The following is a 24854-nucleotide window of genomic DNA, read 5'->3' on the forward strand; positions in this document are numbered from 1 at the left end:
CTTCCAGTTTCTGTACACCTGTTCACTCCTGTGGGGGGGGGACCAAAGCCACATGGGTCCCATCAATGGCACCTATGATATTGGGGATGTGTCCCTGGGCATAGAAATCACCTTTCACTGTAGGCAAATCTTCCACCTGAGGGAAAACGATGGAGCTCTGCATGTGTTTCAGAAGGGCAGACAACACTCTGGACAAGACGTTGGAAAACATAGGCTGGGACATCCCTGATGCCATGGCCACAGTTGGTTGAAAAGAGCCACTTGCAAGGAAATGGAGCACTGACAGCACCTGCACTTGAGGGGGGATTCCTGTGGGATGGCGGATTGCTGACATCAGGTCTGGCTCCAACTGGGTACACAGTTCCTGGATTGTGGCACTGTCAAGCCTGTAGGTGATTATCAAATGTCGCTCCTCCATTGTCGACAGGTCCACCAATGGTCGGTACACCAGAAGATGCCGCCATCTCCTCATATGTCCCGGCGGACGGTGCCTATGAAGGACAACAGCAAGCACAGAGTCAAACAACTCAGAGGTACGTACCCACAGTTTACCCACAACACCAATCATACACAAAAGGTGGCCTGTATGTGTGTTGAGACTAGGCCTAGGTATGTGTGACGCAGTTGAAAATAAAGCCATGTGGGCCCCTGAAATGGCGGCTGCCTGACCTGTAAAGTGGGACAATGGGATGTGAGGTAACCGCGCTGGTGTTGTACACCGTTGCAGTAGGCGGTCGAAGACCGCGGCGCAATGCTGCATTGGTTAACATTGGACCCTATGGGTCCCAGGAGCCAATGACGATGTACGCCGGCGGTGACGGTACGCACCGTCGCGGACGTGACCGCCATTTTCTATCTGTTCAATCACTCGATACCTGATCTTCGACAGGAGAGGACCTACACTGCAAGTGCTGCTGTATCCTCGGTCTGGAAGAGACATTGGCTTGTGCGTCTGGGGATAGGGCCCCTGCCTTCACATCGGAAGAGTTGGAGAAGCTCGTGGATGGGGTCCTCCCCCAGTACACGCTACTCTACGGTCCTCCAGACAAACAGGTAAGTACACAGGGAGCATGTTGTATGGGCTATGCCTGTGTGGAGAAGGATGGATGTAAGAAGGAAGGGGGCAGAGTGCTGCATGCATGAAAGACGGTGAATGCATGTGCCACATGGCAAGGGTAGGGATGGGGGCCAATCACTTTGACTGTGCAGATTGTAATAACTTCTCTTTTTCCCCTGCATATTTCATGTAGGTCAGCGCCCACCAGAAAAAAGATATTTGGCGTGCCATCGCCAAGGACGTCCGGACCCTGGGGGTCTACCACAGACGGAGCACCCACTGCCGGAAAAGATGGGAGGACATTCGCCGCTGGAGCAAGAAGACGGCGGAGGCTCAGCTGGGGATGGCCTCCCAACGTGGGAGGTGTGCCCGTCACACCATGACCCCCCTGATGTTCAGGATTCTGGCGGTGGCATACCCGGAGTTGGATGGGCGCTTGAGGGCATCACAGCAGACACAAGGGGGTGAGTACACTCTCATTCTGCTGACTTTGCGTGCAGTGGAGTTGGCTGGGTGGGAGAAGAGGGCTGTGGGTTTCCCTAGGCCAGGGCGAGTTCTGTAGGCAAGGCCCCTCCGTAAGGCAGGCCATGTGGCACCCCAGCCCACCTCTGTAGACTGCCAAGTACAGCTATTCATGCCCCTGTGTCATCTCTGTGTGCAGATGTCATCCGTAGCCTTGTAGGCCATTTCCCAGGAATTGAACAGTGGAACCCAAGAGTGCGGTGTAGTGCAGGGGGCTTCTGTGTCTGTCTTGTCCGCCAACTGTAGTGGTAATCCATGCACTCAACATGTCTTTCTTCTGTTGCCCCCCACTTTTTGTGGTCTCCCTGTTCTTGTGTGCATTAGCATCATCAGGCGGAGGAGCAGTGGCACCGGCGCACGAGGGAGCTGCATCCCACATGGCCCTGGAGGGCGAGACTACGGACTCGAAATTCACCATTGGGACAGAGGGCGATGGGAGCTTCACGGCAGGGACAGGAGCTGGGACCAGCGACACAGACACGTCCTCTGATGGGAACTCCCTTGTGGTGGCGGCAACATCTGTGCCCCCCGCTTCTACAGGTACACCCGCCACCCCCCCTACAAGCACCACCCTCCCAGCAGGCCCTCAGCCTTCGCCCTGTGCCCGCTCACCCAGGAGGGTGGGCATCACCTTCGCCCCAGGCACCTCAGGCCCTGCCCCAGTCACCCCTGCTGCCCTCAGTGAGGAGGCCATTGACCTCCTCAGGTCCCTCACTGTTTGGCAGTTTACCATTTTGAATGCCATCCAGGGTGTAGAAAGGCAGTTGCAACAAACGAATGCATTCCTGGAGGGCATTCATTCTGGTCAGGCGGCCCTTCACTGAGCTTTTCAAACTCTGGCCTCAGCACTGATGGCAGCCATTGTCCCCATCTCTAGCCTCCCCCCTCCAACTTCCTCCACCCAGACCCAATCCCCTGTACCTCTGCCTATCCCAAGCACACCATCAGACCAGCATGCACACATGTCAACACACAAGGGAAGCTCAGGCAAACATAAGCACCACACATCCCACAGGCACTCACACAAGGAACACACACATTCAGACACACTAACATCCACTGCCTCCACTGTGTCCCCCTTCTCCTCATCTCCCTCCTCCCTCCCAGTCTCGTCTACACTCACACCTGCATGCACTACCTCTACAGCCACTACATCCCTCACCAGCACACCCACCAGCACACCCCGCTCACGTGCAGTCACCACCCCTACTACCATTCACACGTCCCCTGTGTCCTCTCCCAGTGTGTCTGTGACGCCCCCTCCCAATATACACAAACGCAGGCACACACCCACCCAACAGCCATCCACCTCACAACAGCCTCCAGTGCATGCACCTGCACCCAAAGTCACCAAACGTACACTTCCTTCTACCACCACCTCTTTCTCCACTCCCAAACCCCCTCCAGCTACCCATCCCAGTGTGTCCCAAAAACTTTTCCTGTCCAGCCTTGACCTTTTTCCCACACCTCCACCACCCCATCCATCTCAGAGGTCCCGAACTAGCACCTCAGCCAAAACATCTCCGGGACCAGTGGTGCCTGTAGGCACCGGTATGTGGAGTGCACCGGCCACCAGGACAGCCAGTGTGGCACGGAGCCACAGCACAGACAGTCCCCACCTGTCAAGTATCAGAAGTTGGCCAGTGCCCGGCGGGAGAGGGGGAAGACTCCAGCCACCAATGCCGCTCCCAGGGGTCCCGTTGGGAGTGTGGAGTCAGCTGTGACACCTTCCAAGGTGGGGAAGGGCCACAAGAAACCCGGCAAGTCTGGGAAGAGCTGCACGGCGGAGAAGACCGCCATCATTCCCGCTGCCCAGGAGGCCACCGCCAGCCCCAGCCCAGCTGCCCAGCAGGCCACTGCCAGCCCCAGCCCAGCTGCCCAGGAGGCCAGCCCCAGCCCAGCTTCCCAGGAGGCCACTGCCAGCCCCAGCCCCAGCCCCGCTGATCCATGAAGGACGCCAGCACCAGCCCCACTGGGCCATAAAGGACCGCCAGCAACCAGCCCCGCTGGGCCAATAAGGACACCAGCACAAGCCCCGCTGGGCCATGAAGGACCGCAAACACAAACCCCGCTGGGCCATGAAGAACCGCCAGCACAAGCACCGCTGAACAGGGCACCGCCATCTCAAGCACCGCTGAACAGGGCACCTCCAACTCAAGCATCGCTGAACAGGGCACCACCAACTCAAGTACCGCTGCACAGGGCACTGCCAACTCAAGCACCGCTGAACAGGACAACGGCAACTCAAGCACCGCTGAACAGGGCACTGCCAACTCAAGCACTGCTGCACAGGGCACCGCCTACTCAAGCACCGCTGAACAGGGCACCGCCAACTCAAGCACCGCTGAACAGGGCACCGCCAACTCAAGCACCGCTGCACAGGGCACGGCCAACTCAAGCACCGCTGAACAGGGCACCACCAACTCAAGCACCGCTGCACAGGGCACCGCCAACTCAAGCACCGCTGAACAGGGCACCGCCAACTCAAGCACCATTGCACAGGGCACCGCAAACTCAAGCACCGCTGCACAGAGCACTGCCAACTCAAGCACTGCTAGCCCATGAGCGGCAGGGGCACTGACGCAACTGGGTCCGTCACGGGGTGAGTGATGCACTCTGGGCACCAGTCCCCCTCCGGAACCAGTGGAGACATCCATCCACTACCTCTGTCCTTCACAGGATGAAACACTCTGGGCACCAGTCCCCCTCCAGAACCAGTGGAGACATCCATCCACTACCTCTGTCCTACACAGGATGAAGCACTCTGGGCACCAGCCCCCCTCCAGAACCAGTGGAGACATCCATCCACTACCTCTGTCCTACACAGGACAAAGCACTCTGGGCACCAGTCCCCCTCCAGAACCAGTGGAGACATCCATCCACTACCTCTGTCCTTCACAGGATGAAGCACTCTGGGCACCAGTCCACCTCCAGAACCAGTGGAGACATCCATCCACTACCTCTGTCCTTCACAGGATGAAGCACTCTTGGCACCAGTTCTCCTCCAGAACCAGTGGAGACTGTTATCCACTTGAGAGACTGTGACTTTGCACTCCCCAGGATGCAGCAGTGGGCAACCCACCCACTGTAGAGACTTGAGAGACTGTGGCTTTGCACTCCCAGGATTGAACAGTGGGCAACCCACCCACTGTAGAGACTTGAGAGACTGTGGCTTTGCACTCCCCAGGATAAAGCAGTGGGGGCAACCCACCCACTCTAGAGACTTGAGAGACTGTGGCTTTGCACTCCCCAGGATGGAACAGTGGGCAAACCACCCACTGTAGAGACTTGAGAGACTGTGGCTTTGCACTCCTCAGGATTGAACAGTGGACATGTGGCCCTCTCGTGGATTTGGCTTTGTGCACTCAAACGGCTGAGGTGCCCCCCTTTCCCTCCCCCTGAGGTGCCTGTTTAGTTGCTGTCTGATGCCCCTGCAGTGTTCTCTCCGTCATGGTCGGGGATCTTGTGTGTGCCTCGCCCATACCGTGTGGTCCCAGTGTTCCACAGACTTTCTTTGTGCAGTACCTGGACTACTATGCCTGGTATATATTTTGTACATGGTGTATATATATTTCTGCCTACTTGTTTGTAATATATTCCGATGGTTACACTAATTTTCTTTGGTCTTTGCATTCTTCTGTAGGGGCTTGGGGGGTGTAACTGTGATGTATTGATATGCATTAGTGTGTGTGTTGTAGTGGGTGTGGGGTGTTGCATGTGTGTGTCCCTGTTTTTTGCCTCCCCCCTCCCCTGTGTCTTAGGTGCAGTACTCACCGTGATCTTCGCCACCGGCGTTCGTGCTCCTGGTAGAGGAGAAGGAAGACTATCGCAGGTAGAATTTGGAGTTCCGGTTCCATGGTGTCCTCATTCATCGTGGATTGTGCAGAGGTGAGCGTTTTTCCTCTGAAATTCCTGTTTCTGCCCGGAAAAAGTGGCGGATTGGCCTGTCATAATAGTGTGGGCGGTACATTGTCTCCCGCCTGTCTGTTGGCGGTGACCGCCGCGCTGTTTGTTTGTACCGCCGTGGCGGTCGGAGTGTTAAAGTGGCTGTCTTTGTTGGCGGTTTCCGCCTCGGTCGTAATTGCAATTTTTTTACCGCCGGCCTGTTGGCGGTCTTACCGCCTCTTTAACACCATCCACCAGGGTTGTAATGACCACCTTAATTTCTTGATGAAACTCCTTGTGCACCAAAAATTGATGCAGAGCCTGCTGAAAATCGATGCACAGCCTGCCTTGGGATGAGAAAATTGCCGCACAGCTGAACCAGAACAAAGCAGCCCGACTTCCCAAATGAAGAATCGACGCAGCACCTGCCGTGCAACAGAAAATTCAACGCATAGCCTACCGGATCAACGCAGTGCATGAGACTTCTTCCTGCACGCCCAGTATTTTCCCCTGATCATCCCTGGGCATCAAAAAGATCCTTGCATCGCAGTGAGGAACCAAGACTGCACACTGGAAATCAATGCAGATCCCCTTGCAGCGTGGAAAGAAACAACACATCGTCTGTGCTGCTCCAGACGCACACCCTGTTTTCCATGCATCTCCTCCTCTGCAGTCTCCGTGCATGTTATTTTTGATGCAAACCAGGTACTTTGTGCAAACAAGAGACATCTGCTGATTTCTTAGATTTAAGACTCTTTTTAATCTTGCATCAGTGATATCTCAACTTTTGCTTATTGAATCTTTATCATTTTTTACCTTAATTTAAACAGATAAATATGTTATATTTTCTAAACCTGTATTCTTGTGTTTTTTTCACTGTGTTACTGTATGATTTATTACACCAATACTTTCCAGAATGTCTTCTAAGTTAAGCTTGACTGCTCAGTGCCAAGCTATCACAGGATAATTTGGATAGGTGGTCCCTATTTGGACAAAGGTGTATACAACTGTCAACTAGAGACCCCATTTCTTACAGACCATCTTTATCTTCAGTGTCCACACATCCAGAGGTGTTTTACTCACTAGGGCCTTCATCCAGAGAGGTAGTGACAGTCTCTGTTATACTGTCTATGGTGACATTGGCAAGGTTACCTGTGTTAGAAGTGGAAAAACAGAGTTTGTGATACATTTAGGGTAATATTGATGTTGTGTGAGATGCAGACAGTGCCTTAAATTGATCCCCAAAAATGACAATGACTGTAGCTTCACAATCTTACTCTCTACAACATGAGACTCTAATTTAAATACCATACACCATGCTTGAAGCTGTTAAACAATTTTTGTAGTGATCGGACTGCTGTTACCATCTTATGTTGTCTGAATATTTACATTGGTGTTCATCTTTGTTGCCTAGTGAATTGTCTGACATGATACATGGCACAAAAAAGAGCTGTACAATGCACGATTGTGTTAGAGTAGGAGCACAGTATGGGAGTGAGCAATAGACATTGACCTGTCCATGGATGTACTGCATGTGTATCCACTTTGGCATCTAGATTTCCACCCAGGTGAGTACATTTTCAACATTAGGAATCTTCATTCTAAGGACATTGGGATTGAGCACTCAGCTATAGCTGTGGTTTGCTTGTGATGATAGTGAGAGTGAGCCATTGAATTGCTATCATTGGCATTAACTGTTTCACACTTGTCGATGAAAGGTGGGTTAGATTGATAGTTAGTTTTACATGCATGACATCTCACATTTAGTGCACTGTTCAGGTTTTCACAAAGGTGAGATATTGCATTCTGAGAGTTGTAGTGCTATGTGTTGCCTGTACTTCACGTGCCATTTCCAAGGGCTGTGGAGCCAGGTGAGTTTAGTTGACATGTGGCATGCCAGAGAGGGGTATTGGGAAATTTGGACAGAGGTTTAGTGGGTGGTTATGTTAATTGGGGTGGATTAAGGTGGTGAGGGAGCATGCAAGAAATGACAATTGGGTGACATGGATTTTGTGGAGACTTACTCGACTCCACTCCCCCACGTTTTCCTGTCAGGCCCTCACGATGCAGTATGTCCAAGACATTTTCCTCCCAAGATGTGAAAGTAGGGGAAGGAAGTGGGGACCCACCGCCAGTCTTCATAACCGCCAGCTGGTGCCTGGATGCCATGGAAAATTCCTTCCCCCTGAGGTCATTCAACTTCTTCCTGATTTGCTCCCTTGTGTGTGGATAGCTGCCTACAGAATTCACCCTGTCGACTTTTCTTTGCTACAACTCAATTTTCCTGGCAATTGTTGGTTGCAGGACCTGTGCTCCGAACAGGTGTTGCTCTACCTAGACAATTGCGTCCACCATGACCCACAACTACTCATCCATGAAACATGGGTGTTTTTGTGGGGACATGGTGGTGGTGGTGAAGACGGTGTGGAGGTGTTCTAAGAAAAAGGCTGCAGAGAAATGGAAATGGTGAGGTATAGGTGCTATGATGTGAGTGCGTGATGGTTGTTGTGGATTGAGTGTCGTAGTAAAATGTGTGTTGTGTATGTTGTGCAGGTGTGCGATGTCTGAATAGTGAAATGTAAATGGGTGCCTATTCTTGCTTTTGGTATATCTCTAAAATGTTGGTTGTCTGTGGCTGTGTGTGGTGTTCTGTTTGCAAAAGATTGTGGGTTGTGTAGGGGTGTGTTTTACAGTGCAGTGTGTAGGTATGTTGGGTGTGTGGATTTATGTCAGGTGTGGGGTATTCAAACTATCTGTGATGTTGTGTTCAGTGTGATGCAAGTTGAAACCGCCTCCGTTTGCACCGCCAATGGTTTTCTACCACAGAAGAACCAATGTTATGATTTGTGCATCATAATCTGATGGGAACATTTTTGTCGGGTTGGCAGTGCTGGTGGTGGTACCGCCTCTTTTATGTCCCACAGTGTAAGAAAGTAGCCTCTTTCTAGAATGTTTACCTCCACTGTTGGCCTGTTTGTGAGCGTGTGTCAGTGTTTTTTTACTGTGTCACTGGGATCCTGACAGCCAGGACCCCAGAAAACCCTATATGTCAGTGTGTTTTGCCTGTCTCACTGGGATCCTGCTAGCCAGGACCCCAATGCTCATAGTTGTGACCTAATATGTGTGTTGTCAGTAGTGATTAACTATGTCAGTGAGGCTCTGCTAACCAGAACCTCAGTGCTTATGCTCTCTCTGCTTCTAAATTTGGCACTATAGGCTAGTGACTTCATTTACCAATTCCAATTGGCACACTGGACCCCCCTTTATAAGTACCTAGTACATGGTACCTAGGCACCTAGGGCATTGGGGTTCCAGGAGATCCTTATGGGCTGCAGCATTTCTTTTGACACCCATAAGGAGCTCAGACAAACCCTTTCACAGGACTGCCACTGCAGCCTGCGTGAAATAGTGCACACACTATTTCACAGCCATTTTCATTGCACTTAAGTACCTTATAAGTCACCGATATGTCTAACCTTCATTTACTGAAGGCTAGGTGCAAAGTTACTAAGTGTGAGGGCACCCTTGCAATAGCAAAGGTGCCCCCATGCTGTCCAGGGCCAAATCCCTGGACTTCGTGAGTGAAGGAACACCATTACACGTGTGCACTACATAGAGGTCAATACCTATATGTAGCTTCACAATGGTAACTCTGAATATGGCCACGTAAGGTGTCTAAGATCATGGAATTGTCCCCCTATTCCAAATATGGTATTAGGGAGCCAATCCCATGCATCCTGGGGGCTCCACCAGGGACCCCCAGTTTAGCCAAACCAGATCTCTGAGGCTTGCACTGCAGCAAAAGCTTCTGCCACCTCACAGACAGGGTTCTGCACTCCTGGGGTCTGAGTAGCTCAGTCCCAGGAAGGCAGAACAAAGCATTTCCTTAGAGAGGGGGTGTTACACCCTCTCCCTTTGGAAATAGGTGTTACAGGATTGGGAGGGGTAGCCTCCCAGAGCATTTGGAAATGCTTTGAAGGGCACAGATGGTGCCCTCCTTGCATCAGCCAGTCGACACCCGTTCAGGACCACCAGTCCCTGCTCTGGTGCGAAACTGGACAAAGGAAAGGGGAGTGACCACTACCCTGTCCATCACCACCCGAGGGCTGGTGCCCAGAGCTCCTCCAGAGTGTCCACTGTGAACTGCGTCATCTTCACCTCCTGAGGCCTCTGTGCACTATTTGCAAGAATCCTTCATGCACAGCCTGGCCCAGGTCTCCTGCACTTTATTCTGCAATGCTCAACTCAAGTGACGTGGGAACCTCTTTTATAGTGCTGCAACAACCGCAATTTGCACCTTCTTAATCCCCATGTCCTGGGACCTCCGTGGGTGCTACCTGGTCATCTGTGGGTTCCTTCCAGTGTTGGGAGCCCCCCTCTGACACCTCAGTCTGAGTTGAGGCCCCAGGTCCCTCCAGGCAGCGTCACTTTAACACAATCTGTGACATTGCTTGAACCAAGGCTTGTTCGATGAATCCAGCACCAAAACTCGCCTGCATCCAACATCTCTACGTGGGACATCCATCGCATCATGCAGGAACATGCAGCCATCTTCCTTTTGTGAATTCCTGCAGTCTTTGTCCAACTGGGGAATCTTCATTTGCACCCTCTTCTAGGTTGGCATAGGCTCCTGTCCTTCCTGGAACTTCTGATTTCTGAACTTGGTCTCCTCTCTTTGCAGGTCTTCAGGTCCAGGAATCCACCATTTGTTGTTTGCAGTCTTGCTTGATTCTTGCAACACCTCTAATCACGACTTGTAGTGTCTCCTAAGGAAACTTATAGTAATTTACTTCTACTTTCTTGGCCTCTGGGGTGGGGTATTTTACTCACCTTTGTGTTTTTTTTACTCTCCCAGCGATTCTCTACACACTACACTTGTCTAGGGGGGAATTTGTGATTCACATTCTACTTTCTTAGTTTATGGTTTGTGTTGCCCCTAGACCTATTTTCTCCTATTGCATTTTATAGCATTTCTATTGTTTGCACTATCCTATGTCTAATTACTTACCTTATTTTAGTATCTAGTGTATATATTGTGTATAATACTTGCCTCCAGAAGGATTATTGCCTCTAAGATATTTTTGGCCTTGTTTCACCCAAATAAACTACCTTTATTTTTGGTAACACTGAGTATTGTCTTTACTTGTGTATAAGTACTGTGTAACTATAGTGGTATTGCAGGAGCTTTGCATGTCTACTAGTTCAGCCTAAGCTGCTCTGCTACAGCTACCTCTATCAGCCTAAGCTGCTAGAACACTACTACATTTCACTAATAAGGGATAACTGGACCTGGTATAAGGTGTAAGTACCGAAGGTACCCACTACAAACCAGGCCAGCCTCCTATACCCAGTGTCCTGGCGGTTTCAGAAATTTGGTTGTTTTTTTGGTTGTCTTCATAGTGTAACTCTTAATATGGCGGTCTTCCCAAAAGACCGCCAAACTCTTAATAATCCCCTCAAAATGCTAAAGCTGTCACTGTAGAGGTTACATTAGATTTTCAATGACCAGCTCTGGGTAAATATTAACTTACATCTTAACTTGGGAAAATGCCAAGCATTTTTTTTTTAACAACTGGACACTTTATTAATCATCTGGGAGGAACAGGAAGCATTAGTAGAACAAAGGCTAGCCTTCACTTTACCTGTTCTTTACCTGTTTTTTTGTGTTGTAATTTTTTATTGAAGAAATGTAACAGTACATAAATACAGTGAACATTGTACCATAATTCAGAATGTAAATTATGTATGAAGTTTATCTGCTGGGTTGAAGGCAAGAGTAGGGGAGATGGTAAAGAGGGGAGATGAGAAAAAAAAAGAGAGAAAATGCAGGGTGGATATAGACAGAAGGAGGGGGTGTTAAGGCACCTGAGAAGGACAGAAAGACACAGGATAAATAGAACTATGCACCGTATCCAAATGATAATAACGCAGAACCAAGCTCCAGCATACCAGAGTTGCAAAGAGTGCCACCCCATCATGACAGCCATGAAGTACGTCCAGGACCCAGTAATCTGAGGGTACCATGAACAGGTCAAATGTCTTGCCAGACCATGAGAGCCATGGGGAAAGGGGTAGGGGGAGGGCTTCTGATAGCTAAGTTGTGTGGTGAGATCACAGAGATCGTGCTAGTGGGCAGTTAGCTGTGTCACTGAGCCGTTCATCACACTGCGTGCATACGACTTACAGGTCTATGAGAAGGGGGATATGTGTAAACCCAGAGTGGGGCTGGGGACTTGCATAGGGTATCTACTGTGCTGACAGAAAAGATAGTGATAGGTAGTCATGCATAACAGTAGAAGGCGGAGTGGATATGTACAATATACAGGAGATTCAAGGAGTATCAACAAGGTGTAACGTAGGGGAATACAACATTAAGAGGTGGGAAGGAGTAAGGTAGAGTAGAGTATCTTAGAAGTGGTTGAAGCAAGTTGTAGTGAGAGGGGAGGAGAAGTGCAGGCCATGGAGATGGAGATGCTGAGGCGGAAAGGGAGCATCAAGAGAGAGAAAGATGGGAAGAAGAATAAAGAATGAGGAGTAGAGAATACAGAAAAGGGCTTGGGGTAGGGGAAAAGAAAAAAGGGAGAAGAGCTAATGAGAGCTGAGGGCACCCAAGGTCCAGTGTAATCTAGAGAGACAGGTGGGTTGGATGGAGGGGATTATGGCGAGGGTGGGGGTGGTAGGGTGGTTGTGTCGTACAGGACAAGGGAAGAGAAGGGGGGAAGGGATGGGGAGCTGGGTTTTTTGTATAGGTAATAGTGGTAGGCATAAGCGTGGGGGTGGAGAGGTAGTGGGCACTCTATAAGTCATCTGTGAGAAAGGGTGCCCATGTCTGTCTAAACAGCGTGACTTGATCTTGCATATTACATATGGTACCTTCAGAGGCTGCAATCTGGACCATTGCCACCATCCATCCTTCCGGAGTGGGGGAGGCTGGAGATCTCCAGTGACAGAGGATGCAAATCTTGGCCGTCGCTAGGGCAGTGTGTAGCAGTTGGCATTGTGGGTGGTACAAGTCAGGGAGGCGCTCCATGTCGTGTAGAAGTATGAGAGAAGAAGAGAGCAGTGTCCGCAGTGTCATAGAGGCTTCAAGGGTAGAACCCACTGCATTTCACATGGTTTAGACTGAAGGACAGTCACAGAGGATATGGGTCAGGTCGCACTGGGTATCTGGGCATCGCAAGCATTCTGCATGTGGGAGAAGGCCCACCCTGTGCAATTTCACAGGGGTCCAGTACCAATCATGGATTATTTTAAAAAGGCAGAACTTCAGTCTGGCTTCATGGGTATCCCTATCCAGGGCCATCATTATTTCTGTCCAATTCTCTACGTCGAATTCTGTTTGAAGGCGTGCCTGCCATTTAGAGGTCAGTGCTTTGAGGAAGGGTTGGGAATAAAGATGTTGTGTAATAACATCATATATGTCAGCCATGATGCCCTTGAAGTGACCGCAAGACTTAAGATAGGATGCAATGGGTGAGACCTGATGGGTCCATTGAGTAGCCCCCATGCAACGTTGGAGACAATGCTTAAGTTGTAGATATTGCCACCCTTGGGGAGGATGGAGGCCGTATTTCTCTCTTTGGCACTCAAATGGTTGAAGTGCACCATTCTCAATGATCTGGTCCAGAGTTTCAGTGCCAGCTGTGCTCCAGTGTACCCAGTGGAGGGCATCTCCTCCAACCTGCAGGTCTTCATTGGTCTCAGAGTCGATAGTGTCACTTGAATGGAAGCATGCCTAACACATAAGTGAAGTGCGGTAATGTGACCATCCGTACCGTCTGTACCCTGCCCCACATGGCGAGTCCCAGCTGGGACCATCTCTCAAAGTCCATCTTCATACGGGCAATGAGTGGGTCCTGGTCATCTGCCACCATGTGCTCCAATCCTCTGTTGCTGAGGATCCCTAGATACTTAAGGTGGAGCAGCATCCAGTGGAATGGAAAGCAGTGTATCACTGCCCTTTTGGTGATGAGGGAGAGGGGTAGCACTTCACATTCGTCCCTGTTCACCTGGTACCCGGATAGGTTTGCAAAGCCATCAGTTATCTCCTTTAAGGCCGGAAGGGAACGGTCCAAGTCTGCCAGGGTAAGTAGGATGTCATCTGCATATAAATAGAGTTTGGGGATCCCACTCCTCACAGGTGTTCCAGTAAGTAATGGGGATTGACGGATGGTGGCCACTAATGGTTCCTTGGCCAGTAGAAATAAGAGTGACAAGAGAGGGCAGCATTGTTTGATCCCTCTTCGTATTGGGAAAGGGTCTGATAGAAATCCTCCCCAATTGACCTGTGCTATGGGGCAATCGTACAGTTGGTGTACTTTAGCAATTAATTGGTCACCCAAACTGAATTTTCGCAGAGTTGCAAACAGGTAACCCAATTCAATGCGGTTAAACGTTTTTTCAGCATCTAGGGATAAGGCTAAAGCTGCCTCCGTCATGTTTCTAGCTTCCCACAGGGCATGGGAGAGAGTGTAGAGGTGGTTTCTAAAGGTGCGTAGCGGGACAAACCCTACCTGTGTATGAAGTATTAAAGACAGGAGGACTTTGCATAGTCGGGGCACCAAGATACCGTCTAGGGTTTTGATATCTCTATTTAAAAGAGAGATAGGGTGATAGTTGCCGCAGTGGAGGGATACAACCGCAATCACTGTCTTATTTGAGATTACACTCATTGAGTCCTCTTGGCAGGCCTCCCAGATGGGCTTGTGCAGGGAGCCAACTGCCTTCTCACTGGCCCATTTATAATATTCTGCGGGAAAACCGTTCTTGCCCAGTGATATATGATATGGGAGGTTAGAGATGGCCTGTGCTACTTTGATCTTACTGATCTCTGCGTCTAGCAGGGCTTGGCCCTCGGCTGATAGTCAGGGTAGATGGGTTTTCTCCAAGAAGGTTTTGTTAGTAGTGTCATCCTTGCAGGTGTTGTAGTGCATATTCAATCTGGGACGTGAGGGCCATACTGGACTGTTCTAGATGCTGATGGGCTGGTATAGAGGGTTGTGCTGTGTACTGTTGGGTGAGGTGTGTAATGCTGCTCTCTAGTTCTCTCTGGCACGCTATCTGTTGCTATCCATTGCTGATTTGGCCTATGTGCATCATTTGCCCACAAATGGTCACCTTTGCACTGCCCTCAGGACCGTTTGGGAGGAGACTATGGTGGTCATTCTGACCCTGGCGGTCTTTGACCGCCAGGGCGGAGGACCGCGGGAGCACCGCCGACAGGCCGGCGGTGCTCCAATGGGGATTCCGACCGCGGCGGTAAAGCCGCGGTCGGACCGGCACCACTGGCGGGGTCCCGCCAGTGTACCGCGGCCCCATTGAATCCTCCGCGGCGGCGCAGCTTGCTGCACCGCCGCGGGGATTCCGACCCCCCCTACCGCCATCCAGATCCCGGCGGTCAGACCGCCGAGATCCGGATGGCGGTAGGGGGGGTCGCGGGGCCCCTGGGGGCCCCTGCAGTGCCCATGCCACTGGCATGGGCATTGCAGGGGCCCCCGTAAGAGGGCCCCTACATGTATTTCACTGTCTGCTGCGCAGACAGTGAAATACGCGACGGGTGCAACTGCACCCGTCGCACAGCTTCCACTCCGCCGGCTCGATTCCGAGCCGGCTTCATCGTGGAAGCCTCTTTCCCGCTGGGCTGGCTGGCGGTCTGAAGGCGACCGCCCGCCAGCCCAGCGGGAAAGTCAGAATTACCGCCGCGGTCTTTCGACCGCGGAACGGTAACCTGACGGCGGGACTTTGGCGGGCGGCCTCCGCCGCCCGCCAAGGTCAGAATGAGGGCCTATGCCTCTATTGTCCTGCATGTATGTGAGACATGGGCCCTTAATTGTGTTTTGTCCTGGGGAGTGCGGAATCAATACACGGCAAAGCACCAGGGTTTTCGGCCCAGGGAGACAAGGCTTGAATTGACTGATGATAGGATCAGGGAGTGATCCGAGAGACCACACTCCAATATACAAGAGTCTTGGATCTGGGCCACTGTGTTATGTATCACGAGAAAGTAGCCCAAGCGGGTGTGAGTGCTTGTGCTGATGACAAAAATGTGTATTCCGTATTTGACGGGTGCCTCCAGTGGTTCACTAGTCCATGGTCTGAGGACACATCAGTGAGAATGGCTCTGTCTTGGTTGCTGCACATTTCTCTGGGTCCGGTCCTGTCTAGCACTGCATCTCAGGCCAGGTTCTTTTCACCCCCTATAACGTAACGCCTGGTCCCAATCTCGGTTAGGAGTCAATTGATATGGAGAAAGAACAAGCACTTGGTGCCTGTGGGTGCGTGTATGGAGCTAACACATAGCGAGTAATCCCCTTTTTCTAGTTTTGCAAATACATATCTCCCCTCTGGGTCAGACCACGTTTTATTCAATGTAACAGGTAGTGTCTTACGGATCAGAATTGCCACTCCACATTTCCTTGGTGTTCCACTTCCCTGCGATCATGGTATAGAACAACAACTAAATATCACCTTTCCCACCCAGTCCTGGCGCAACTTACTGGATTCCATCTCATCAAGACATGCTACCTGGAGGAGAACCACATCCGTTCTTTTTGACTGAAGATAGGAGAGTACCTTCTTTCGTTTCACATACTGGGTTAAGCCATTACCATTCCAGGATAGGATCTGGAGTGAGCGTCCATGACAGCAACAGATGTGTGCGGTAGATTGAAGGGAAGGGGAGTGATGGGGAATGGCGATGCTATGAGTGTCAGATAGGGTGGAAGGGGGCGTGCAGCAGGAGGGGAGAGAAGATAAGGGGGGGTAGTATGTCTAGCATCCAGATCTAGAGGACAATATCACAATCGGGTCCCAGGAGGTCGGAGAAGTGGCGTTGGGTACTGACGATGAAAAGTAAGGGGTGATGGGGAGGGAGGATAGAAAAAGAGTGAAGGGGAGATAGATAGGGAAAAAAAAGGAGTGAGGAAAGAAGAATGAGAGAAGGGGGAGGTGAAGTAGGTGACCAGGGAGAGATGCAGAGCTATCTGCTTTGGGCAGGAGCAAAGACTTGAGGGTTCAGGTCTGTGGACTGTGGGTCCAAATCTGTGGGGCCGGCGTACTTGGAGGGGCACTGGCTGGAGCCAGTGCGCACAAGGCAAGCTGTCACCAGAAGAGGAATGGCCATGATTGCCAAGCGGGACTGGTCGAAGGGGGTGCCACAGAAGCTCAGAGGGGGAGGGCAAAGTGCAGGGGACTCCGGCTAATCTCTTCTCCCCATGGGCATGTGGGAACACAGACACCAAGTCAGATAAGAGCATCAGTTAATAACTAGTACAGTATGAGTGAGGAATGGTGTAGCATGTAGGGCCACAGTAGGCAATACCAGTGAGATTGAACAGCTTTGGAAACAGTGGCCTCCCATCTCCAGTATCCATTAGAGCAATGTAACAGCATGAAAACACATGAAACACAAAACGTGGGTCATGAGGCAGAGTGGATATGAGTCCAGCATATGTCAACATTAAAGCAGTTTATCCATTAACTATGCATTGCCATTTACATCCCACTTGTTACATTTGACAGATTACAGAACCCCGTCATAAAATGAACATAAAGCTGGTGCGCCAACCAGGCGGTAGGTAAGTAAGAAAGAGAGAAAGAAAGAAAGAGGGGCCATTTTACACAATAGCATGCTGCAGAGTACTCATCTGTCCGTCAACGCCGGGCCGTAGTCCTCATGATTCTATCTTGTCTCTTTGGTTATTGATTTCACACTTGGCTGCTGCGGGTTCAGGTGGAGACATGTAGATGTTCCAAAGGGGAACAAGACCTGTCCCTTGCTGATGTCTGGATATGGTGTGCCACTGCCTGTAGTACACGGTCTATATTGCAGTAGGTTCTCACTGGCTTCCCCAAGTCCCTGTCCCTAAGATGAGAGTAATTTTCATTGCAGTTTAGTCCTTAAGATGTAGTGAATGAAGGCGACACTCCCTGAAAGTCAGTGGTCTGTTCCAGGAGTTGGCCCAATGGGGTCATGTCCATTACCTGGACCGAATGTTCATCTAGGAAATTACGTAGGCCCTTTGGTTCATAGAAATCTCTTGACTTGCCATCTTTAGTGATCCACATCAGTGCTAGGTCAAACAAACCATATTTTACCTCCAGTTGGTGAAGTTGGAGTCGGAGTGACAAGAATGACTTGTAATGGTCATTGGTCTCCTTCGAGTAGTCTGCGGTAATTCGGATCTCACAACCCTCGGTTCTGAATGGGCCATGGGAAAGGGTCGCTCGGAGGAGTTGACGAGCATGTCTATGTTGCAGGAGACACACAATGATTTGACGGGGTCAGGATGCACCATCCTGCCTCTTTGGACCTAGACGATGTGCTCTTTGGAATTCTAGTGGGGGGGTCAAAGGTTCAGCCCGTGAGTTTGGGAAAGGTATTTTGTAAATAGGCTCGGATGGCTGCCTCTTCCGTTTGTTAAAAAAAAAATTGACATTTTTCCTGTGGCTTCTGTCTTCCAGGTCTATGAGCTTACTGTGTAGCCATAGGATTTCCTGGTCTCAGTCCAGCACAGTATTAAGATGGTCCTCTACCACCATGGCGTGCTGTTCCAGCCCCAAAATGTGGGTTGGAATCCTGCTATCTCTACTCGTATGGATTTCGTCTCCGCCACTAGTAAAGATATAGGGGGTTATTCTAACTTTGGAGGAGGTGTTAATCCGTCCCAAAAGTGACGGAAAAGTGACGGATTTACCACCAGCCGTATTACGAGTCCATTATATCCTATGGAACTCGTAATACGGCTGGTGGTATATCCGTCACTTTACCGTCACTTTTGGGACGGATTACCACTCCTCCAAAGTTAGAATAACCCCCATAGTGGAGTCCACCCCTTCCAGTTTGCGAACTACCGCTGTAATTTCTTAGAGTATGTGCTCCATAGTGGTGTCCTGCGCTGGACCGTCAGTGGTGCTAGGAAAGTCCGCCAGATGTGTTCCCTTGGTAGTGGCCATTGAGCACGAGTGCTGCGGGGCTTCGGAGAGGTCATTAGTTTACTAGAGGGTTTACTCTAGGCATCTCTAGGCCTGGTTTTCTGTGTGGAGGCCGCATGTTGAAGGCCTGGGGAAAATGCTCCTAGTGTATGTTCAGTTCGGAAGAAGGGGAAGAAAGGATGGGGAGATTTCTTCCCCAAGCCTCTACAGGTGTAGGATTCTTCCCAGTGTGTAAACTGATGGAGTTCGCAATCCGGGCCTGTACTATGCAGTGCTTCTTCCCAGATGGAGACCAAGATTTACAACGTTGGTGGGGGGCAGTGGTTTAGCTGCTACTTCACGCCAGGGGCCTGTGAGGCCATCCTGGTCACCTCCCTCTTAGCTGATGGTTTTTCAGGATTGCTGGAAGGGGGAGGATAATGCTGCCGATCTCAGATCAAGTTCAGTCCCCTCCTATGTGCTCTGCTGCTTCTGGCACAGTCTCTTTCTGCCGAGAGGTCTCTGTGCTCACTTGCAACGCCACACACAATGCTGTCTAGGTTGGTAGATGTGAGAGCGGGTGGGTGTCCTTCTCCTGGGGCACTCCCCCTCTTGTTATGCATACCACCTCCAGTAACCTGGGCCCGGACCCTCCCGTTGGAGGCAATGATTGGGGTCAATGGTGGTTTCTCCGTAGGTCTGCTTGCGTGTCAGGATCCGCGCAGGCTATCGGGTAGTGCTGAACCCCTAGTGGAGCTGGCAGAAGGAGGGTGCAGAGGGGTGCATGTGCAATGGCAAAATGTAAGGGCAATCTAGTCCTTTTCTCCATGCAGGGTTACCAATACAACCTATAGCTCCCCCCAGGGATTAGTACCCCCACCCGTTGTGTTCTTCAGTGCTGTGCCGGAGAAGGGGAGGGGTCCCAACAAGGGTTCCCCACAGCCCTAGATGTTGTGGTGCCGTTAGAGAGGGAGGGGGCACCGGTCCCTCAGCGTGTCCCCCACTCACCTCTTAATGAGGATGTGCCCAGTTGTCGCATAAGGGCCCCTTCTGTCCGCTTGAGCCCCTCAGTGGAGGTGGAGGGCTCCCCTGTGTTGCATGTGAGGGAGGGGTCCAACCAGTTAAACAAGGGAACAGAACAGAAGGGGAGAGGGCCCCGTGGTGTCATCTTCTACAGTGCTGGTAAGGGACGGGAGGCACTGTCTCTGTGCTGAGCCCTCTGTCTGCCTCATCGCAAGGGCCCCGCCGGCTGGACTCTCCCTTCATCGTCACGGGGGTGATCATGCGCTCTCAATGGGGTGTGCGCAGCTTAAGTACATTTGGGCCCCCAGTGGAGCTTTCTTCTAAGCAGTGGTGGAGCTGTTGGGGGGGGAGGATGGCGACTCCACAGTGTGCTCCCCTTCTTTCTCTGATGGTGCCCGATCAGCACATTAGGCCGCTGCTTCAGTCTGCCACCTAGGTCTCTCCCACGCTGCTGCCAATTGTGACAGGTGGTCGTGATGGGTGGGAGTACTCTCCTCAGGTCCCCCAGCCAGGACAGATTGCTTGTGGAGTCCCTCAGTGCGTCGGATATGGTCTTATGAAGCTTCCTAGTCACCCCGTCCCCTGTCCAGGGCCCGTCCTCATAAAGAGCTCTGGAGTCATGCTGCCATTGTTCTCCGTGACCAGACCACGCTCCCTCTTTTGACTTCAAGATGCCAAATGGGGATGACAGCAGCAGCTGCAATTCATGAAAAGGACCCTTCTAGACATTTCAGACCAATTTCCCAGCAGAGGAAAGCAGTTCTTGGCCCTGACAAAGGGAAGAGACCTCATATAAATAGGGGAGTAATTAAAGGAGGGACAGCTCCCTTTCTGATAGGATTGATGCTTTTTGAATTTGTATACTAAAGCAATGAGGGAGTGCTTACAAGGTGGAAAATATTAGATGAGAAAGTAGAGAGAATTTGGTGAGAAAATTCCCCAATCACTTGACAGTGCACAAGATAACACTGGGACCTCTTCATTGTCTCTTTAGAACTTTCTGACCCACATGTGAAGAAGGCCCTACTGCAATAAAGAAAACTTGAGCACTCCTTGTTGTAAGTCAGTAGCGATTAGATTAAGCATTAGCAGAAGACATCTTGTATTTAGCTACTATTGTGAACATTTCGCGGAATCCATTTTGTATTCATGGCAGCCATTTTCTCTGCCATGTGCTCGCCATGTGCTCTGTCCTACCTTTCTGTTAACTACTCTTGAAAATCTGCCTAGTGACGAGTTATATTTAGCATCTCCCACTTTTACACATGCCCAGTAAGATCTTTAGATGTTAGTAATCATTAAAAGACAGTAATGTGTCAAGTAGTCCTTGAAAACTGTTAGCCCCTCCTACCTGTCAACTGTGCATTTCCATATGACCTTATATGTTTGTAAGTATTGCTTCTATAATTGTACCACCGTCTTTTAGCACTCGCGTGGGGTTAAAAGGACCATGCTATCTTAGTTCAGTGTGCTACTTCAAACATTACAGAAGGTTGCTGTTTGAACTGTAGTACCACCTCATGAGGTTTAATAAACTTTGTCTTTTATTTCAGTTTCTGTGCCAACTTCTTCCTATATGGTCTGAGGACTTTGTGCAGAGAAGGGTGAACCCCTTGCACTAGTAGGCCTTGCTGCTCGAGCGTTGCCTAGGTGTTTTCATTCAGTTGCAGCAACAGCTGTGTCAATACGTCAGAGAGAAGGGATAGTTTTGTCACATAAGCTGTTGGTGTTAGTACCCCATGCAGTTGATGCTCTTTTAAATCAAAGACGCAACAGTTAACTAGCGCTCGCCTGATAGGATATGAATTGACATTGCTGGCTCCTCACATTACACTGAAGAGATGTGCAACACTAAATCCAGCCACTTTGTTGCCATATCCGGTGACTCAGCCTCAGTCACAAGAAGCACATGATTGTATATTCCTTACCGAAGAACAAACAAAGGGTCATATTGATTTACAAGATACGCCCCTTCCAGATGTAGATGGGGAATTGTGGGTTGATGGGTCTTGTTTGAAGTTGCCAGACAGCACGACCTCAGCTGCATATGCAATCACCACAATACACACGGTAGTGGAGACAGCTCGTATACCACAGAAGTCAGCTCAAGCAGCTGAACTAATAGCTTTGACACGAGCATGTGAGCTTAGTACTGACTTATGTGTGAACATTCATACAGACAGCCGCTATGCTTTTGGAGTGGCTCATGATTTTGGTTTGCTTTGGAAGGAGAGAGGCTTTCTCACATCCCATGGGATGTAGATAATGCACGGAGAATTAGTGCATAACCTCTTGACTGCATTGACATATCCAAAGAAACTAGCTATTGTGAAATGTAGTGCACACAAGAAAGTGACCGATAAGATAGGGCAAGGTAATGCCCTTGCTGATCGCGTAGCACGTGAGACTGCGATGCAGTGAAGTACTACTTCTATGTAACTAGTGAAGTCACAAGCTGAACGTTGGCATAATGCTAGACAAGACATATTAGATATACTGTACAGAAATCTGCTTCTGTGAAAGAACGTGAGCAATGTTCTGAAGAAGGAGAATTGGATGATGAGGGGTGTTGGCGGAATAAGCAGATGGATAAATGGAAATTGCCTATGGCTTTTGTACAACCTATGGTTCAGATGGCACATGGGCTGGCACATGTTGGAGCTTCAACAATAACAAAGTTGCTTACGCAAGTTTGGGAGCATCCAGAAATTTCCGGTACAGCTGAGAGAGTAGTACAGTCTTGTTTGATCTATTTAAAATACAATCCTGGAAAAGGGACACAAACTCCTGTGTGAGGGTTTGCTACACCAACTGCACCTGTCGAAGTTCTACAAATGGATTATATTCATCTTGAACGCTGCAAGAATTTAAAGTATGTCTTGGTGGTGGTATGTGCCTTCAGTAAATGGATAGAGGCGTACCCCACAAAGGATAATACTGCCATTACCACAGCGAAGGTGCTTTTGAAAGAATTTTTCCCTAGGTTTGGTGTTTGCAGACTTTTATGGAATGATAACGGAAGTCATTTTGTTGGGGAAGTTATTAAGTATGTCCTGAAAGGATTAGGGATTAAACAGAAGTTCCATGCGGTTTTCCACCCACAATCAGCAGGGTTGGTGGAAAGGCATAATGCTACTTTGAAGCTGAAGTTAGCGAAGATACAGGCTTCCACATCCTTAACTTGGCCGGATGCATTACTGTTGGCATTATCGTCTATTAGGTCAGTGCCACACTCTCGAATAGGCCTTATCCCCTATGAAATAGTATTTGGCAGGCCAATGAACATTTGGGGAGTTTCTAAGCCAAATTCTGTATATGATGTACCTTGTGTCCTGATGAATGATTATTTGGCACAGTTAACCGACAATTGGGTTTCTATTCATCAACAGGTTCGAGAAGCCCTTCCTGACAGATCTACAGGTGAAGTCCATGAACTCCAACCTGGTGACCAGGTGATGATTAAGTCCTTTGAAAGATCAAGCAGCTTAGAACCAAGGTGGCGATGCCCAGAGCAGGTGTTCCTTGCGACAAGGACAACAGTTCAAGTGAAGAAACGAAATAATTGGGTCCATAGTACTCACTGCAAGAGAGTGCTACCTACATTGGTGGAACCTGCTGTGCTGACCGATCATCGAGAGATTTTGACTATGGAGAAAGGACGTGCTATATCACATGACAAATCTGCAGAGTTCTTCCCGGACCATATGATTTCTGGAGTGTCGCGATATAATTTGAGACCGAGGAAAGTGCTGGAGAAAACTGGTTGAGCTACAGCCCTGGGTTAGTGAAACAGAGAGCCAATGTGGCAAGGGGGGGATCAGCCATGCATTAGAGTAGTGACACCCGTCTTGGCCTGTGGTGAAGAAATCAGCGGCTGCCCAGGGATAGGAGCTCCAACGATTGCTTTTAATTAATTTCTGAAAGGGTCGATTATCACTGTTGCTAAAATGAATAACAAACTGATCATTAGTACTATGGGGTTTGTTGTTGTTTTGGTGGTTATAGCAATAATCACCTGGTTTGTTGAAAAGAAGGCTCCTGCTCGTGAGTTTTTTTTGTTGCCACTACTCCAGTACCAGAGGATCACTATTACTTTACGCTTCCCTATCAGGAGCAGAAGCACCGTCAATCGTACTTCAATAATACTTTCATTCAGATGTTGCATCATACTCATAATGCTACAAATACTACTAACTGTTGGGTATGTGGAATGATACCTGCGCATCAAAAGAAAGGAGGAACACTTTTCATTCCTCTTCCTTTTTCACACAATGGTTTTTGTCAAGCTTGGTATACGCTTTTGTTTGCAACTGGAAAACGTACAGAGGGCGGACTTCTTTTTCGCCTTAATAAAGTATGCTACCAAGACAAAGATGGGTATCCCCAAGCCAAAGGAACTAAATGGGAATGGGAAGAGTATCAACCGGACAATGTTTCAATACCATATGTCTTCACAAATATAAGAGACTCTGACAAGAAAGAACAATTTGTGATTTCTGTTACAAAAACTGAAGCAGATTTATGTATACGTAGCATTGGGCGAATTCCAGTGGGGATAAGCGATTGTACCTTGATTTTAACTATTGAGGGTGTAAATAATAGTAGTTTTACAGCTTCACATAATACATATTTTGTTTGTGGTAACTATGGATATTACCAACTACCTGTTGGGTGGTCAGTTGTGTGTTATGTATCTTTTCTATTACCCCCTGTGTTTTTGGCCCCTGCATCATATCATCAGGATTTTAAGCTGTTCAATGACATCATTAAAAATAGATATAAAAGGACAATGAGTACAAATGAGGTAGAGCAAACGGCCACTAGCCTGCAACAATATGTTGATTTTAATTTAGGGTTGTTCTCCTTTGTGGGTGCTGCGTTAAACAGTAGGAAAGTGAGACGATTGACTAGGGTTGTGGAAGTTGTTACCAATCAGGCAGCTCTGGCACTTGGGAATATTATCGAGGAGCTCCAAATTGCGAGGATTGTAGCGCTCCAAAATCGTATGGTACTAGATGTGATTTTAGCTGATCGAGGTGGTGTATGTCGCATCATCGGTAGTAGTTCCAGCGTTTTCATTCCAGATCACTCACCTTCAGTATATGATGCAATATCTAAATTGCATAAAATGGCTGCAGAAATCCACACAGAGACTGGTACTTGGACTTTTTCTGGATGGTTTTGGGCTCTTGTTTACCGCTTGGACCTGGAAACTACTGACTATCCTGTGTGTAATGATTGCAATATTTTTCACATGCTGTATCTGTATTCAGTGTGGTCCAATGTTCTGCTCCATGTGTATTACTGCTTGTATGCCTACCAAAAGAAATATTACAGAAATGAAAGCACAACACATGTTAGATAAGGAAATAGCTGAAATGACGAGCATAAATATACAAGATGAACATTTAGATTATCCCAGAAAGACAAATGTCTTCAGCTAATGCTGAATGGG

This window comes from Pleurodeles waltl, chromosome 7 (assembly GCF_031143425.1).
Source record: "Pleurodeles waltl isolate 20211129_DDA chromosome 7, aPleWal1.hap1.20221129, whole genome shotgun sequence".
Lineage (NCBI taxonomy): Eukaryota > Metazoa > Chordata > Amphibia > Caudata > Salamandridae > Pleurodeles > Pleurodeles waltl.